Source organism: Trichosurus vulpecula, chromosome 1 (assembly GCF_011100635.1).
Source record: "Trichosurus vulpecula isolate mTriVul1 chromosome 1, mTriVul1.pri, whole genome shotgun sequence".
Classification (NCBI taxonomy): domain Eukaryota; kingdom Metazoa; phylum Chordata; class Mammalia; order Diprotodontia; family Phalangeridae; genus Trichosurus; species Trichosurus vulpecula.
In genome coordinates this window covers 146,241,258-146,261,638 of record NC_050573.1, presented here as the reverse complement: position 1 = coordinate 146,261,638, position 20,381 = coordinate 146,241,258, and the positions used below count along the sequence as shown (strand labels likewise).

General features: G+C 36.9%; 1 protein-coding gene across 4 annotated transcripts in view; it reads right to left on the bottom strand.

The window, feature by feature from the left end:
• The window catches only part of RNF19A (ring finger protein 19A, RBR E3 ubiquitin protein ligase), a 72,308-nt gene that overhangs the window by 32,669 nt on the left and 19,258 nt on the right, over positions 1-20,381 (bottom strand). The window contains exon 3 of one of the 4 annotated variants that reach the window (XM_036755025.1): positions 12,245-12,392. The exons of the other annotated variants lie outside the window; for them this stretch is intronic. The gene's annotated coding sequence lies outside the window, so the exon portion shown is untranslated. The remainder of the gene's footprint in view (positions 1-12,244; positions 12,393-20,381) is intronic. 4 annotated transcript variants of the gene reach the window in all.

Genomic DNA, 20,381 nt, shown 5'->3' with positions numbered 1-20,381 from the left:
CCCCTCCTCCCTTTGTCCTGCTATCATAAAAATGTAAACTTCTGTAAAGACTGGGAACCCTTTGGGTTCTACATGCATGTTCATTTCTCTTGTAATAAGTCTGATTTTCACATAAGTCTCATGATAGTGTGCTTGCTTGATATAAAAACAAGTTAAGAGAAACAGATGTACTAGGGGAAGGGAGAGGTGCAATGGGATAGATTATCTCACATGAAAGAGCTTTTACAGTGAAAGGGAGTGTGGGTGGGGTAGGGTGGGGTGTAGGCAAAGCTTGAACCTTATTTTCATAAGAACTGCCTCACAGAAGAAGTAACAGAAACATGCAATTGGGCATAGAAATCTGTCATCCTACAGTAAAGTCGGAAGGGAGGGGAATAAAAGAAGTGGAGGATTGGGGAAGGTGGTAGTCAGAAGCAAAACAATTTTGAGATGGGGCAAAGAGAAAGAGGGATGAAGGGAAGGAAGGGAAGGGAGGGAAGGGGTGAGAGGGGCAGAGTGACGGGGTGGATAGGGAGAGAGAGAGAGGGAGGGAGAAAGGGGGAGAGAGAGGGGGAGAGAGAGAGAGACAGAGACAAAGAGAAAGAATATAAGATGGAGAGAAATACACAGTAATCATAACTGTGAATGGGATGAACTCACCCATAAAATGGAAGTGTATCGCAAAATACAATATATTGTTTACAAGGAACACACCTGAAGCAGAGAGATACATACAGAGTAAAGGGAAAAGACTGGAGGAGAAACTATTATGCTTCAGCTAAAGTAAAAAAGCAGAGGTAGCAATCAGGATCTCAAAGCAAAAGCAAAAAGTAATCTAATTAAAAGAGATAAGCAGAGAAACTACATTTTGCTAAAAGGTACCAGAGACAATGAAATAAAAACATCAATACTAAACACTACAGCATTCAAATTCTTAAAGGAAAAGTTAAACAAGTTACAAGGGGAAATAGGATAGTAAAACTATACTAGTGGGAGACCTCGTAAATCTAACTAAAAAAATAAACAAGAAAGAAGTTAAGGAAATGAATAGAATTTTTTAAAAGTTAGATATAATAAACCTCTGGAGAAAAGTGAATGGAATAGAAAGGAACAGAACATGGCACCTACACAAAAACTGGCCACGTATTAGGGCATAAAAAGTAGAAAAGCAGAAATATTAAATGCTTCCTTTTCAGATCATAATGCAATCAAAATTAAGTTCAATAAAGGCCGTGGAAACAGATTAAAAATTAATTGGAAATTAAATAATCTAATCCTAAAGAATAAGTGGGTCAAAGAACAAATCGTAGAAATGATAATTTCATTAAAGAGAATGACAACAATGAGATAACATACCAAATTTATAGGATGCAGCTAAAGTAGTAAAGGAAAATTTATCATCTCTAAACACTTACATCAATAAAATACAGATCAATGAAATACATGATCAACTAAAAAAAAACTAGAAAAGGAAGAAATTAAAAAATCCCAGTTAAATGCCAAGTTGAAAATCCTGAAAATCAAAGGAGAAATTAATAAAATTAAAAGTAAGAAAATCATTGCACCAATAAATGAAACTAAGGAGCTGGTTTTATGAAAAAATAAAATAGAATAGACAAACCATTGGTTAATATGACTTAAAAAAAGAAAGAACAAAATATCAGTATTGAAAATGAAATGGGTAAATTCATCACCAATGAGGATGAAATTAAAGCAATTATTAGAAGTTATTTTGCCAATAAACATATGCCAATAAATCTAAAAATCTAAAAGTGAAAAACATGAATATTTATAAAAATATAAACTGTCAAGATTAACAGAAGAGGAAACAGAATAATTAAATCCTATCTTAAAAAAATGAACAAGTCATAAACGAGCTCCTTAAGAAAAAAATCCCCAAGACCAGATGGATTCAAAAGTGAATTCTACAAAACATTTAAAGAATAATTTATTCCAATACTATATAAGCTATGTAAAAAAGTAGGCAAAGTCCTTCCAAATTCCTTTTACAACACAAATATGGTACTGACACCAAAACCAGGAAGAGCAAAAACAGGGAAAGAAAACTACAGACCAATTTTCCTAAAGAATACTGATGCAAACAGTTTAAATAAAACACTAGCAAGAAGATTAAAGCAATGTATAACAAGGATCATGCACTATGACTGGGTGAGATTTATACCAGGAATTCTGAGCTGGTTCAATATTACGAAAATTATCAGCATAATTGATCATATAAAAAAACCCTAGTAGGTATCATGTGATTATCTCAATAGATGCAGAAAAAGTTTTTGACAAAATACAATACCCATTTCTGTTAAAAACACTAGAATGCACAGGAACAAATGGAACTTTCCTTAAAATGATAAGTAGTATCTATTTAAAACCATCAGCAAGCATTAATTGTAATGGGGATAAGCTAAAAGCTTTTCAATAAGATCAGGGTGAAGCAAGGATGCCTATTCCTACTGCTATTACTCAATATTGTACTAGATATGGTAGCTACAGCAATAAGAGAAGATAAAGAAATTGAAGGAATTCAAATACGCAAAGAAGAAACAAAATTATCACTCTTTGCAGACGATATGATTGTATACTTAGAGCATCCAAAAGAATCAACTAAAAAATTAGCTGAAATAATTACCAACTTTAGCAAAGTTGCAAGATATAAAATGATAAGCTCACAAAAATCATTAGCATTTCTATATATTACCAAGAAAGTCTAGCAGCAAGAGACAAAGAGAAATTCCACTTAAAATAACTGTAGACAAAGACTTGGGAAGTCTACCTGCCAAGACAAACCTAGAAACTATATGGACACAATTACAAAATATTTTTCATACAAATAAAGTCAGACCTCAACTGGAAAAATATTAATTGTTCATGGGTGGGCTGAGCCAATGTAATAAAAAAGACAATTCTACCTAAATTAATTTACTTATTCAGTGCCATGGAAAAAATAATAACAAAATTTATCTGGAAGAACAAAAGGTCAAGAATATCAAGGGAATCAATGAAAAATAAATGTGAAGGAAGGTGACCTAGTAATACCAGATCTCAAACTGTAATATAAAGCAGTAATCATCAAAACCATCTGGTATTGGCTGAGAAATATGAATCAATGAATAGATAAGGTATACAATACATTACAATATAATGTTTAGTAAACCCAAAGATCCAAGCTTTGGCGACAAAAAACTCACTTTTTTTTGTGATATAGTACTTTTATTTTTCTTTGTTACTGGATTGCCATGATCTAAGAATTTATCATCAAGTAACCAACTTCTGGATTCTGAGCCCAGGGACCTAGGTAATATCTAGAAAACATGTGGAATCTTCTCCACTCCACCCACAACAAACACAAACACATGCAGTCACATACACAAGTTGTGTGAATTCCTTTCTTGTGTCAGATTTACAAAAACAGAAGAACACACACAAAAACTGCCCATGATGAACAGGTGTATATAGTCTGCAATCTCCGTGATTGAAGTACCCAGATTAAAGAAATCAGAGATTCATTACACTATTGGTATTATTGTAACCTTAAGTCAAACACCTTTTCTCCTTACATTTCTAGAAGGATAAATATTACCCTTTTCTGTAACTGAATTCATCATAGAATTGTCAAAAACTCACTCTTTGACAAAAGCTGCTGGGAAAACTAGAAAACAGTATGGCAGAAACTAGTTATAGACCAACATCTCACACCGTATATCAAGATAAGATCCAAATAGGTACATGGATTTAGACATAAAGAGTAATACCACAAGCAAATCAAGGGAGCATGGGATAGTTTACCTCTCAGATTTACGGAAAAGGTTAGAATTTAGGACCAAAAAAAAAAAAAAAGATAAAGAGCATTACAAAATGTAAAATGAATGATTTTGATTATATTAAATTAAAAAAGGTTTTGCCAAAGCCAAGACAAGATTAGAAGGAAAGAAGAAATCTGGAGAAAAATTTTTACAGCAAGTGTCTCTGATAAAGGCTTCATTTCTCATAGAGAGAACAGAATCAAATTTATAAGAATATGTCATTCTCCAATTGATAAATGGTCAAAGGCTATGAACAGGAAGTTTGCAGACAAAGTAATCAAAGCTATCAATAGTCACATGAAAAAAACTCTCTAAATCACTACTGATTAGAGAAATGGAAATTAAAACAACTCTCAGGTACTGCTTCACATCTATCAAATTGGCTAATGTGACAGAAAAAGAATATGATAAATGTTGGAGGGGTTGTGGGAAAATTATGCTGTTAGTTGAGTTGTGAACTGATCCAAGCATTATGGAGAGTAATTTGGAACTATGCCCAAAGGACTATAAATGTGTGTATACCCTTTGACCCCACTACTAGGTTTGTGTCCCAAAAAGATTTGAAGGGGAAAAAAAAGGAAAAAGACCTATACGTACAAAAATATTTATAACAGTCTTTTTTTGTAGTGGCAAAGAATTGGAAATTGAGGGGGTCACCAATTGGGGAATGGCTGAACAAGTGGTGGTATATGATTGTGACGGAATACTATTGCGCTATAGTATAAGAAATGAAAATCAGGATGCTTTCAGAAAAAAACATGACGCAATTACGTGAGAACCAGGACAACATTGTACACAGTGAGAATACTGTACAATGATTGACTGTGAATGACTTAGCCATTCTCAGCAATACAATGATTCAAGACAATTCCAAGGGAATCATGATGAAAAATGCTATCCACTTCCAGAGAAAGAACTGATGGAGTCTGAAAGCAGATAAAAGCATACCATTTTTCGCCTTATTTTTTTGTTTGTTTTTTTTGCACTGTGTTTTCTTTCACAACATACCCAATATAGACATATGTTCTGCATGATTGCACATCTATAACCCATATTAAATTGCTTGCCATTTCAGGGAAAGGGGAAGGGAGGGAGAGAATTTGGAACTCAAAATTTTTTTAAGTGTTAAAAAATTGTTTTTATGTGTAATTGAAAAAATAAAAATGAAATGCACTATACTGAATCCTGGGTATGAAATCCCAGAAAAAAATTCTATTGAGTCGTATATCCTTCTCTTGAAGGCATGATGAGATAAAGAGAGGTCTATGGACACTGGGGATGAGGTCCAGCTATGGGCACATAGTCCTAAGCATCCCGACTTAGAGAGAAGCTATATACCAGTGCAAGAAGTCCCTGATTCAGGAGCAGCTAGGTGGCACAGTGGAGAGAGCACAGGTCCTGGAGTCAGGAAGACCTGAGTTCAAATATGACTCCAGATGCTTACTAGCTATGTGACCCTGGGCAAGTCATTTAACCTGATTGCCTCGGAAAATAAAAGTCCCCAACTCAGCAAAGAGGGGCCTAAATTTGAGTAAGGTAAAGAAACATGTGCCAACTTACATCTCTGTCACTCGCTATGAGCCAAGGAGTGGCATTTCATGATAAGAGGTGGTCTTGGGTGCTAGGCTGTATTCCAAGCAAGAAGCAATTCTAGGAGCAAGCAGCAGCTACGTGGCTTGAACTCCTGGGGTAAAGCATCTTCAAGTCCAGTCAGAAACCTGCACTGAAACAATTTGGGCAGAATCCCAGAGTAAAGGGAATGATACAGCTCTGTCTAAACCAGCAATATCCCAGCTGGCTGACATTAGCTGAGTGCAGCAGCAATCTATTGGGACTTCCAACCAGCGGCAAACCCACAAAAGTGTTGTGCAGATCCAAATGCAGGTCAGGAATCTGTTATAGCAATCAGATTTTGGCCTGGAAAAATGCAACAATCAATACCCCAAGAAAACAAGAGGAAAGGCCCAGATATTCCCTCCAGAAATGAGCAGAGCCTGGTGCTAACAACAAATCTGAAAACAGGAATTAGATAGAAAATGAATATTACCCCCCCCCCCAAAAAAGAATCTCACAATAAAAGGCCATTATAGTGACAGGGATGCTCAAGACATAAACCTCAAAGAAAATTACTCCAAAACATCTACAAGCAAAACTTCAGAGACAAATACAGCTTGGGCTTAATAAATTCAACTAGAATTTCCAAAAGTTATTAAGAGTTAAATTTGTTTAAAAAAATAAATGAAATGAGAGCACTAGAAGAAAAACTGTAAGAAATGAGAGTCATGAAAGAAAGAACTGCAAAAGAGATTAACAACTTGGCACAACAGATACACATGCAACAAACTCTCTAAAAATTAAAACCAAATAGAAGCTAATTACTCCATGAAACAAGAAGAAATACTAAAGATGAAAAGGTTCAAAAAAATAGAAGAAAATATAAGATATTTTGTAGTAAAAATAAATGAATTATAAAATAGACCTGGGAAAAAAAATTAAGAATCATGAGACTGCCTGAAAGCCATGACTAAAAGAGTTAAGACATCTCAAAAAGTCATAAAACTGCCCACATCTCTTGGAACTGGAGAATAGTGTGTAAATAAAAGAGAATCTACCAGATACCTCCTTGAAAGAAACTCCAAAATAAGAACTCTTAGGAACATTATAACCAAAATCCAGAGTTTGGAGGTCAAAGAAAAAAATTAAGTAGCCAAAAAAAAAATAGAATTTAAGTACCAAAAATCTACATAATCACACATGATTTAACGGAACTTGGAATATGATATCCCAGAAAGCTACTGTATATGGGCTTTCAACCAAGAATAATTTACCTGGCAAAACTGTGTATAATCCTACAGAGGAAAAATGGACCTTTAGTTACATAAAGTAATTAATAAAAAATGTCAAATTCAAATAGAAACGGATTCCCATGGGCTGCATAATGACTTAGAAAACCACATTATCTGTGTTATATTGTTAAAATTTTATTTTGTTAAACATTTCTCAGGAGTTTCTACGGTGTTTATTGACAACTCTAATATAGAGGACTTCTAAGCATTCCTGATGAAAAGACCAGACCTGGTTGCACAGAAACTCTGAAGTGTAAACCCAGGAATACAGAGAATCATGGGTTAAATTGTCTACATTCAAATGTGGGAAGATATACATGTGTTCCCTTTTAACTCTATCATCATTAGAGGTCATAGAGAGAATCTAATAGATAGATGGCCTGTAATTCAATCATGTCTTGATGAGCATAAAAAGAATGGAAACAGTGGGAATAAGGAACATATTGTGGGGAAAAGTGAGAGTAAAGTTAGGAAAAATTATCTCACATAAATGGGGCATGCAAGAAGTCTACACAAACAAGAAGGAAGAATGGGAGGAGAGGGTGACACTTGAACCTCACTCTCATAATTAGTCAAAGGAAGAATACACACATACACACACACACACACACACACACACAGAATTGGGTAAAGAAATAACACTACTCAACAGAAAAGGAAGGTGAAGGGCTGAGAATAAGAGGGAGCACAGATTAAGGGAGGAATTAATCCTAAATGAAACAAACTAAGGGGGTACAAAAATGTTTATAGCAGCTCTTTTCTGAGAGTCAAAAAATTCTAAACAGAAGGGTGCCCACTAACTGGGGAATGGCTGAATAAGTCACAGTATATCTGATGAAATACCATTGTGCTATAAGAAATAATGAAGAGGTTTCTCTGAAACCTAATTAGATTTTATGGACAGATGCAGAGCAAACAAGCAGAATCAGGAGAATACAAACAACTCTGATCAGCATAATGATCCACCATAATTCCAGGGGACTCACGATGAAACATGCTATCCATTTTCTTACAGAAAGGTGAAGGATTCAGCACAGAATGAGACTTTTTTTTTTTCAATACAGCCAATGAGAAAATTTGCTTCCTTTGACTATACATACATATTTGTAACAGGAGTTTACTTTTCCTTTCATTCTCAATTGGGGCATGAGGCGGGTTGGAGGGAAAGAAGGGGGATTTTTGCTAATTGATAATTTTTTTTAAAAAGCACCACAATTCTACCATGCTAGAAAGTTCAAATACAGTCCCTGAGAGACTGTAGGCTGAAGACAAGTCTACCTAATTATAAAGAAGCTTATTCCTAGTAGCTCAGATCATGAAATTTTTGGCCAAAGCAATCCATGAAACAAAAACACAAAAAGGCCCTTAGTCTTGAGAAAGCTCTGTTTCAGCAGCAACAACAGGGGCAGAGAGGTGGTACAGGGATGGAAGGTACCAAGCACAATTCTGTTTTTTAGACTACTTGTAAACATCAACTTTACTAGTACAGGGTTCTATCCAGTTCAAATAATTTTAAATCTAACAGGTTCAATCCAGTTTAAACCACTTCAAATCAGGACTACAATAGGTTCAAACCAGTTCAGTCATGTGAAAACCTGTTTAAGTACCTAAGTGCCCATGTTTCAAAGCACCTATACACCTAAGTATCTAATTAACTAATTACCAATGCATCTAATTGTATAAATAATTATCTAAGTGTCCAATTCTCTAAGTACCTATACACCTATCTAATTAACTAATTACCTATGTACCCAAGTAACTATATAAATAATTACCTAGGTACCTAAATGCCCAATTACCTAGTACCTAATGCCTAATGAGGGCAGCTAGGTGGCATGATGGGCAACTAGTGGATAGATTGCTGGAGCTGAAGGTAGGAAGACATTTTCCTGAATTCAAATCTGGCCTCAGACCCTTACTAGCTATGTTACCCTGGGCAAGTCACTTAACCTCAGTTCCTCATCTGTCAAATGAGCTGGAGAAGGAAATGGCAAACTACCCCAATACCTTTGTTAAGAAAGTCCCAAATGGGGTCAGAAAGAGAAACAAGGCTGAAAAACAACTGAACGACAACAAAATACCTAATTACCGAATACCTAAGTATTATATTCAGTGTTCATCTCCCTAAGTACCTATGTAGCTAAGTACACAGTACTGAAGTACCTAATTACTGTTGTAGTTGTTTTGTTTTTCATTTGAGAGAGGACCATGACAACACAGGGTAATGTCTTGATTTATACATGAAATGAATTTAAGTGAGGCAGAGTTGCACAGTTGTCAGCCTCACTCTCTTCTAGAGTCATCAGAGTCCAGCGGCAAGACAAAAGTCAAGGTGACTAGTGATGGCCTGGGATGCAGTGGATGACCACTGTGAGTCTTCAATGTCTGACCAAGCTCTAAATGCTCCATAGTACCTACTTCAGCTACCTTCCTGCATGTTGTGTGTTGGAACAAACTGCTCTCTACCAGCCATTCCACCAGGGGAAGTCTTCACATTCTTGGGATAGACACCTCCCTAACTCAAAACCCAGTTGGTTACCCTCAACCTGGTTTAGCCCATCTGCCCAGATGGTTTACCTGGGTGTGGCCACTATGAATGCTACAGCTCCTTGGAGCCACAGGTGGAGTTGAGTGCCAAGGTGACACGAAAGGTAGATGAGCAGCCCTGTAAAGGGCTGGCAAGCCCTTATACCAGAGGTACTAGTCCTGCTTGAACACTCCATACACCCCGGTAACTAATTAAATGATTACTTAAATACCAAGATGCACTTAATATTAAATCACTTTGATGCAAAGATGAGCATGGGGGTATAGTTTTAAAAAAAGTTGTAAAATATGGTAGTGGATCAAAAACCAAGAGACCAAAGGTTTTAGAGTCCTCAGAAGCCTTACACTTTGGTATGATGAATATATTCTACAAGACACAGGAGGAAATCACTAGATATAGGTGAGTACCAAACATCACTAAAAAATGGACATCTAAATTGACATGAAATAGTTATCGAAGTCAGAATCACTTTTAATACATCATCATCATCATCATCACTAGCATTTATTTTATACTGTCAGGTTTACAAAGTGCTTTACATGACTATTTCATATATTCCTCACAATGACCCTATGAGGTAAATGCTATTATTATTATTTCTTTGGGGGGGGTTGGCAGGGCAATTGGGGTTAAGCGATTTACCCAAGGTCACACAGCTAGTACATGTGTCAAGTGTCTGAGGCCACATTTGAACTCAGGTCCTCCTGACTCCAGGGCCGGTGCTCTACTCACTGCACCACCTAGCTGCCCCTATTATTATTTTTTTACAGATTAGGAAACAAGTGTCTAAGGAAGGATTCAAATTGAAGTCTTCCTGACTTTCCAGTCCAGCATTCTACTGTATCACCAGCTGTGTATATACAGACTATCGACTTGTTAGACAAAAAGTAAAAATAAACAATAAATTGGAAGGATAAAGTTGACATGATATAGAGTGAAATTAGACCAGCTCCCCCCTGACTAAATGAAGCTATTACTGTATTGACTACCAGGCACAGAGTAAATTCTTAATAAAGGCTTGTTGACAAACTATCACCATTTCTCAAAGCATTTTAACCTGATAAAGCAACTGCCAAAAGGAGGCCAAAGAGTTCAAAAAATGTCTCAGCATCTCTTGGCCAAGAGGGGAAACACGGCGACTAAGGGGAACAATGTTTTCAGACGGAAACTTATCCGCAAAACTGTACAGATCCCCTAATATTAAGCAGTCAAGGGATATGAATAGCCAGTATTCACAGGAAGAAATGCACACAATAAACAACAACGTGAAATAATACTCCAAATCACTAATAAAAAACGCAAAGTAGAATACCTGAGCTTTTACCACAGGGTCATCGTACAGGCAAAGATGACAAAAGACAAAAACAGTAAACGCTGGAAAGGCTATGGGAGTTACATTATGTTGTTGCTGGAGTTCTGAACTGGTCCAACTGTTGTGGAAAACAATTTGAAATAATAAATAATGATCAAGCGACACCACTACTAGGCAAAGTCAGACGAGTGGAGAGGTCCCATATATAAAAAAAACATTTATAGCAGCACTTTTTGTGGTAACAAAGAAATGTAAACCAAGTGGCTGTGCAAATGACTAAGGAATCACTGAAGAAATTGTGGTATATGAATGTAAGGGAATGTTATTGTTCCTTAGGAAATCACAAATATGAAGTGACCTGAGAAGATTTGTATTAACTGACATAGCACAAATTGTGGAGAACCAAGAAAACAATTTATACGATGACCACAATAATGTAAAGAAAAAACTGGAAAATGTCACAACTCCGATAAATACAAAGACTAATTCTGAATTCAGAAGCCTGATGGTGAAATACTTCTCCTACTCTCCCATTAGAGGAGAGGTGATGGACCTGCATAGGTGTAAAATGAGGCTTATCTGTTGTCTAACAAGGCCAATGTTTTGGTTTCTTTCTTTAATTATAACTCTTTGTTATGAGAGATGATTCTATTGGGGAAGGAGGGAGAGCTAGTACTGGGAAATGACTACAACATAAAGTATCAACAAAACACTACAGTGGATAGTAAAAGATTAAGAGTAGTACTATTTCATAAAACAGTAAGGAGTATAGGAAGGGAAAACAAATTTACAAAAGCCTGACATGATATCAAATTAAGCCAGATCAGGGCAGCTAGGTGGCTCAGTGAGTAGAGCACTGGCCCTGGAGTCAGGAGGACCAGAGTTTAAATCCGGCCTTAGACACTTGATACATGTACTAGCTGTGTGACCTTGGGCAAGTCACTTAACCCCAACTGCCCTACCAAAAAAAAAATTAAGCCAGATCATCTTAAGACTTTCAGGGATAAGAGGACTAATATATGAAAAATGGAAGAAATGTGTCAGCATTTCTATACTATTTTCATCACTGATGACAGTAGAACTTCCACATCTGTACCCTAATACCTCAGTGCCCAAAATACCATATGAGGAAGTGGAAATGGTACAAAAAACTCAGAAAGAAAAACTGAACCATACCAAGTACACAAAGAACAAATCTATGCTGGAAGTGAGATTTTTGAAAGCACTGAGTACATTTTTCAGAATAACTGAAAGAGGAGAAGATCGATACCAGATGATTGGGGGGAAAAATCACATATGGCAATATAACTGCAAGAGTGATACAGAAGACATCAATGATTATATACGCCTACCTTCTCATCCCTATAAAATCTTAATGAGGATGATCTACACACACACACACACACACACAGAAACATACTCTGAGATTATCTCTGATGAAAATACGACAAGGGAAGAGACAGACTTTCAAAAATAAATGCTATACAGTAGTTGACATCTTCACAGTCATACAACTGACTAAAAGGTACAAATAGTATCTCTACTGTGTTTAACATTCACTGGCAATTTAAAAAAAATAGCATCTGATTCAAGAGAACAGAATGCAGACTTTAAAGGCTTTCCTCCAAAGTGTCTCCCATATGTTAGTCAAACAAGATTCCTTGAAAGATGCAACAAATAAGCATATTTAACAATCCTCTGATTATTAAAAGAGGCATAAAACAGGGAGACATATGCTCACCAAAGGTGTTTGTCACTGTCATGGAGGATGTCCAGCACAGAGTCCAAATGGAAAGGAATTCCCTATGGATGGTGAGGTCCTCCAGATGCTCCTGTTTGCAGGTGACATTGTGCTGATTACATCAAGCCCGGGAACACTGCTGAGCCTCCTAAATGAGATTCACAATCACTCAAGAGTTCAGCCTAACTATCCAGACAGGAAAAAGCAAGTGGATGGAGGATGTTTATTGTCCAAACTATTACATACAGTTGAATGGAGAGACCACAGAACTGGTCCATCAGTACCTATATCTTGGATAGACATCACACAAGGACAATGAGCTAGGCCCAAAACTGAAGAGGTGGAAACTCATGGGTTAGACTGCCTTTGGGAAATTGTATAGTGCTTTTAATAAACTTAAGCTTTTGCCTGAAATAAAAACTAACTCTTAACACCAATATTTTAGCAGTTATGCTGTGATTTTGAGTCATGGAATACCCACAGCTTCTGAAAAATCAAAATTTCACGTCACTCAAAGAGCAATGGAGAAATATACGTTGAGAATGGGTAACCTGCACCATATTTCCAATGAATAATAATACATAAGAATCCTGGTAAAAGTTCACAGAGATATATGACTGGAAAAGGAGATGGACTGGTTCTATAGCAAAGGGAAGGATAACAACACATCTGTGTGCTGCACTAGTTTCCTACATAATGTCAAGAGATCAAGAACAAAGCCCCCAGGATGTTAAGTGGAATTCCTCTGGATGGTTTATAGGGCATGAGCAAGAGTTATGTATAGCAGGGATAGACTGTGATCTGTACCACTGGAGGAAGAACCTACAAATGATGAGATCACAGATGAATTATAGGATGGAAGTACATTGTTTAAGAAGCCAGGGGAAAGCATAACAAATTTGGAAATATTTCTACCAAAAATGGTTAAAACTAAAGTTTTATATAGTAAGGTATAAGCTTTAGTTATTAGGAAAACTAGCTTGTATGCTATGTCTCATTATTTGATGCATATAACTTAGGTTTTTCAAATAATTTTCACATTGATAGCATTCTATGTTTCCTCCCTTGAATCTCATCCTATCCCTATGGCTTTGCGGCTTCTCTGCAAACCCCAAATCTATGTATTTTCTGCCCTCAGTTACAACCCTAAATCTCTTAACCATCCGCCATCAAGTGAGCTGCATCACTGGAGCGAAGTCCTCAGCGGATAAGATCTACATTCATCTGAGTAGTTCAACACCTCAACATGTCTACAACTCAACCCATAAAACTGTCCTTATTTCTGTATTTCTATGCATGATGCAATTCCCAGTGACCCAGACTTGAAACTTTATGCTCTCCCTCATTACCCAAATTTCAATTACTTGCCAAATCCTATAAATTAATTATATCTTTACACTCTCTCCTATCAACCTTTTTCCTCTCAAATCATGCTGCCACAACCATAGCTCAGGAACTCTCACCTCAATCTTTTGTCTATGTTACTATAATGGCCTTCCAATTTCCCATCTCTTTTCTCTTCAAATAAATCTTTCACAAAACTGCCAAAATAATTTTCCTAAAGTACAGGTCTGATCATATTACTCCCCCACTCAAAAACCTTCAGTTATTTCCTCTTGCCTATGGGGGGAAAAAACCCTTGGTCTGGCATGTTAAGCCTTCTATAATATAGCTCCAACTTTACAGCCTTATCTGTAAAAGAGTCAGGGTAGAGCAGAAGATAGAGAGGACAGTTAGGGAAACTTGGGCTCAAGTCATTCTTCCGACCCATATCGACTTGAGTGACTTGCCATTTAAAATCAGTGTCCCAGACAACTTTCCTTTAAGGCTATAAATTGCAGAGAGTACATTATCTCACTGGGAGTTACTTACACAAAGTTACCTACGTATGAAATCACAGGTCTACATAAAAACAAAGACGAAAACACAAAAATGTACAGTGCCAGGCACCAAGGATACAACATAGAGACAATCAAATATAAGGTAATTTGAAGAGAAAGAAGTAATTTACATAAATAGAGGTGGTAGCAAGAAAGACTTTGTGCAGGAGATATGTAAAGAAACTAAGAATTACAAGAAGTGAAGATGAAATGGAGTATATTTAAGGTATATTTACTTATATTCAGGTCCTGGAAGGTACTGGAAACTCCAGGCCTATGTCTGGGGTCAATCCCCAAGCTGGGAAAATACCCCTTTCCCTGTCATTTCCACCCATAGGAATTATCTTCCTTGCAGTCTTAGTTCAGATAGCACCTCAGGAAGATTTCCCTGATCCCCTAAGGCTGAAAGTAATTATTCTCCTCAAATTATCCTAGAGCACTTTGTCAGGATCTCTCCTTTGCTACTACATTTTACTTACATCATGTTTATTTATATAAATGTTGTATTTCCCCTGTAAGACTGTAAGAAGAATGTGAACAGGAACTTTAAACGCATGGTATAATGAAAAGAACAATGGCTTTGGAGTTAGAAAAGTTGAATCCAAATTCTGCCTCTGCTAGTATATGACCACAGGTAAATTACTTCACTTGACAGAGCAGGCATTCCAGAGAACACAGGGAAGGGGATAGGGAGCTTGGGGGTGGGGTGGACTGAAAAGGGAATCAAGGGGGATGGGGATAAGGGTGCAGTTAGTGGGGGATGGAGAATGGGTTTTGGACAGTGGTAATCAGTGGTTCAGAATCATGGGGATGGGGAGAGTATGACAGGGTACAAGCAGGTTTATCATTGAAGAATGAACTCTATAAGAGCTATCTATAGGAATCTGTTCTCAAGTGAACTTGTCCCAGGACATCAGGCAGCTGTGTTTTGGCTGGAAAAGGGGTGGTGGTGGTGATAAAGGACAGTTCCTGGAGACTGACAGAGGGAAGGGCACAAGAAAGGCAGACCCTGTAAAGTTGTAGGTGGCCAGAGAGGATGCCTTCCTGGAGTGTGCCAGAAGAGCTTGGGCAAGGCAGGAGAAATTTCAAGAGAATAAAGAAAAAGAGTACAGTCCACGTATACCTTCTAACTAAAGGAACACAGGACCCATAGGCAAAGAACAAAGATGCAGAAAAAGTACAGGGTATATTTTGAGAATAAAAATTGGTCCAATTTGGTAAAAGTATGTAAACTACAGTAACATAAAATAAGGTTAGAAAAGCTAGGAGAAGGAATGCTGGAAATGAGGTTGCCAAGGACTCCTACTTGCTGTTCCTCATATGTGATACTCCATTTCCTGTCTCTGTGCTTTTGAGCTGCCTCCTATATGTGGAATGCTCTCCACTCCTCACCTCCAGTCTCTGGCTTTCGTGGCTTCCTTCAAGTCTCTCTTCAAATCCCAACATCTGCAAGTTGCTAGGCCTTACTTGATCCTCTCCTCTGCTGTTTTCCCCCTCAGATTACCCCTAATACACTGTGTCGTGTATGTTTATTTTGTATGTATGTATTACGTGTTACCTCCACCATTAGAATGTGAGCACTTTGAGAGCAGGAACTGTGTGATTTGCCTTACTTTGTATCCCTGGAGATCTTACCAGTGCCTGACAAATAAGTATTAATAAATAAAATACCTGTTGATTGACAGACAAGGTAAAGAAATGTGAACTCCATATAAAGAAAAGAGTACAACAAGAGGTTAAGGACTAAAAGTGGACAAAGAAGAAAAACTAAAAAGAACTTTAAGAGTACCAGGGGAAGGAGAGAATATTAAAAGCTAGAGGAGGAGAGGTAGAGGGTCACCATCAAGAAAGGATCTACTGATAATACTGACAACAATCTCTGTGAAATTTTGTTTGACAAGGCAAAAAGAATAATTTCTAAAAATGAATCCTAGGCTACATAAATACAATAAGGTGTATGGACCACATGTGAATCCTGGGCATGCACATAGATGGAGCAAAAGAGACTCAAAACGGCAGAAAGAGATAGAGTAGGATGTAACAATGCTTGGGTCTTAGAACAAGGCATAAGGTTGGTCAAGAGCTGAGAGAAGCTCGAGGCAGAGACAGATAAGAAGCTAATTAAATATTCTAGGTAAGAGGTGATGAGGGGTCTGAACCAGGGTAGTGTACACATAAGTAGTGAAGAACGAGTGGGTATATCCAAAAGATGTCATAGAGTTAAAAATAACAAGACTTGACAACTCTTAGATATGTGAGGTGGATGAAAGGAATTGAGGATGACAATAAAGTTGTGAACATAAATAACTGGAAAGATGACTATGTCCTTGATATAAGCTTGGAAGAGGTGTGAGTTGGGGGGCGGGGAGACAAAGAAATAATGGGTTTCTGCTTTGGATATAGTAAAGTTGAGATGCCAATGGAACATGTAATTAGGAATGTCTAACAAGCGGCTTATGATGAAGAACTAGACTTCTGGAGAGACCAGGGCTCAATATCTAGATCTAGGAGCTATCTGTATAGAAATGGTAATTGAACTTGGGAGGGAATGAAAAAATAGGACAGAGCCTTGGGGGTATATCCACAGTTAATGGGTATGATGTGAATGATGAATGAGCAAAGGTCTGACCAGTAAAAGAAGTAGGAGGTAGGGGTGTGTGTGTGTGCGCGCGCGAGAGACAGAGAGAGAGAGAGAAGACAGAGAGCACGAGCGCAGGCAGAGTGACCACAAGGTGGTCAACAAAGAGAAAGAGAAGAGATGGAAATACTAATAATACTAACACCACCTAACATCTATATGCTACTTACTTTAGTGCCAGATACTGTGCTAAGCATTTTACAATTATTTATCTCATTTGATCCCCACAACCACCACAAGAAGTAGGTGCTATTTTTACCTCCAACTGTAAAACAGTTGAGGAAATTGAGGCAGAAAAAATAAAGACTAAGAAGAGGCCATTAAATCTGACAATTAAAAGATCACTGGTGTTTTAGAGAGCTGTTTTAGCTCTCTTCAGCTCAGAAGAGAGGAGTAACTGGTAGCACTGAATATAGATGGCTTTTTAAGGAGTTTGAGACTCAGGAGAGAAGAACAAGGATGATATCTAGAAGGTATAGTTGGATCTAGGAAGTTCTGGGGTTCTTTTTTAAGGCTAGAAAAGACTTAAATATGCATACAGGCAGTAGGAGGGAAGGAAGAAAGAAAAGGGAAGATAGTAAGAATTTAATTTAGTACTTTATGAGCCAGGCACTGTGCTTAAGCGTTTTTTTAACAAACATCTCATTCGTGCCTCACAACATTCCTGTGAGGCAGGTGCTATCATTATTTCCATTTTAGAGTTTAGGAAACTGAGGCCAACAAAGGTTAAGAGACTTGCCCAAGGTCACAATAGTTAGTAATGCCTGATACCAGATGTGAATTTAGGTATTTCCTGACTACAGGCCCAGGACTCTAACCATTGTATGAAATGACAACTAACTAGCTGTATGAAATGACAAAACGGGCAGTTTTAGAGAAACCTGAAAAGACTTACATAATTGATGAAGGATGAAGTGAGAAAAACCAGGAGAACAATTTGTATAACAAGAACATTTTAAAGACACATTTAACTTTGAAAAACTTAAGAACTCTGACAAATCACAATTCCCAAAGACACATACTACCCACCTCCTGGTAGGGAAATGGACTCAAGAGGCAGAAAAATGGACAGGGTCAATGTGGGAATTTGTTTTGCTTGACATATTAGTTACACAAAGGTTTAATTTTTCTTTCTTACAGTGGGAAAGGGGCTTGGGAGGGGATATATAAATCAATAAAATACTATCCTCTCCCTCAGTTATTCCTCACTTAGAAGAGGAACCATTTTTAATCACAACAATATATGAAGTTAAAAAACACACAAACTTAGCATAAATTTAGCACATACAATATAAAAAATACCAATATACACGAAGTTCAGAAAACCAATTAGAACATAAAAGGAATTTAACTATAAACTTGGGTTTTCTTCAAAATGCTGCTGGATATCTATGGATTTTAACCACTTATAAATAATTTTATTCTCTCAGTCTGGACATTTATCCCGAATTACAGTGGCAATAAATGTGGTTTCTATCAGTTTGAGGCTTTGATAGCTTTTAAAATGTTACGTTCAACAGAATATGACAGCCAGATCTTGAATTTAAATTATAAACAGTATCAGTTTCAACTAGCAGCCATTTTTTAAAATATTCAATAATATCCCCAATTTACAGTTTGGCCCAAAATGATCACATATAGAAGAAAGTAGAGAATACTTTTATTTATATCATAATCTTAGGGATTTTAAAGTCTTCAACACATTGGCTAATAACCCTTCCCCTTCTGGCCCTGAGGCTGAGTAAGGTGTTGTCCTGCTGTTAAGTCTATGCCAGATGCAGGTGCAGTGGGAGGGGGAAAAAGAGTTTAAAAAAAAAAAGGTATCCTGAGAGGCAAAAGGACACAGATATACCCATTTCTGTGGCTGCCCAGAACTGCTTCAAGTGCCAAAGGCTTCTGCCCAAAGACAGTGATATAGACATATATCTGCCTTATCCTCCCCCCTCCAAAAATACCTTTCCAGTTAAACCACCTCTTTTTTAAGAGGTGGAGATATAAGGTAAAAGCAACATGATAACAGTAGGGGAAAAAAAGAATTTGGCTGGTTACCCTGGCTCTAACACCTCTAACAGTTACATCGTTTATCAAGATACGGTCAAATGGACATATGACCTAGAAATAAATGGAGATATCATAAGCAAATTAGAAGAACATGGAATATATTACCTATCAGATTTATGGACAGGAGAAGAATCCATGAATAAATAAGAGATAGAGAACACTGCGGGATGTAAAATGAATAATTTTGATTACATTAAATCAAAAAGATTTGTACAAATAAAACCAATGTAGCCAAGATTAGAAGGAAAGCAGAAAATTGGGAAAAAAAATGTAGAGTTTCTTGGATGAAGGCCTCATATCTCAAATATATAGAGAACTGAGTCAAATTTACAAGAATATGAGTCATTCCCCAATTGATAAATGGTCAAAAGACATGAAGGCAGTTTTTTGAAGAAGAAATCAAAGCTATCTAGTCATATGAAAAATGCTCTAAATCATTACTGATTAGACAACTGCAAATTAAAACAACTCATCACCATCAAATTGGCTAAAATGATAGAAGAGGAAAATGACAAATGTTGGAGAGGATGTGGAAAAAATGAAACACTGATATACTCTTGGGTGAAACTGTGAACTGATCCACTCATTTTAGAGAGCAATCTGGAATTGTGCCCAAAGAGTTATAAAATTGTGTCCACCATTTGACCTAGCAAGGCCACTATTACGTCTGTTTCCCAAGGTGATCAGGGAAAAAGGAAAAGAACTTATTTATAGCAATTCTCTTTATGGTAGTAAAGAAGTGGATAGTGAGGAGGATGCCCATCAATAGGGGAATGGCTAAGTTGTGGTATGTGATTGTGAAGGAATACTACTGTGTTGCAAGAAATGATGAACAGGCTGATCTTAGAAAAAGCATGGAAAGACTTGCTTGAAATAATGAAGAGTGAAATGAACAGGACCAAGAGAATATTGTACACAATAAAAGCCATACTGTTCAAAGAGTAGCTGTGAATGACTAAGCCATTCTGAGCAATGTGAACATTCAAAGTAATTACAAAAGACTTATGAAGGAAAATGTTTTCCACCTCCAGAGAAAGAACTGATATATGGAAGTCTGTATGATTTCACATATATATCTGTGTCAAATGTTAGCCTTCTCTAGTTTGGGACTGGGAGGGAGAGGCAGAGCTTGAAACTCCAAATGCAACCAAAAATAAAAAAAACAAAACCACACCATTGGTGGGATGTGATCCTGGGCAAGTCATATCCACTAAGATTCAATTTTCTCAAATGTAAACCTTTTTACATTTAAGGAAATATTTATATTATCTAATTTCAGAGTTTTTGTGAGAAAAGTTCTTCATGATAAACCTCCAAAACCTCAAATTGCTCTACAAATGTAAGTAGAAAATGGAGAAGGTTCTGCCTTCACATACATAGTTTAATTTTTTTTTTAGGATAATGGTGTCCCCTGACTCTCCCTCCTGGCCCTGCACATTATACAACCTTCTTCTTCTTTTTTTTAAAGGAGCAGCTATTTATTTTTTTCTTTGAATCTTTTTAAATACCATCAGATAAGATAGGTTTTAGAACAAAAATTCAATTTCTTCATAGATAT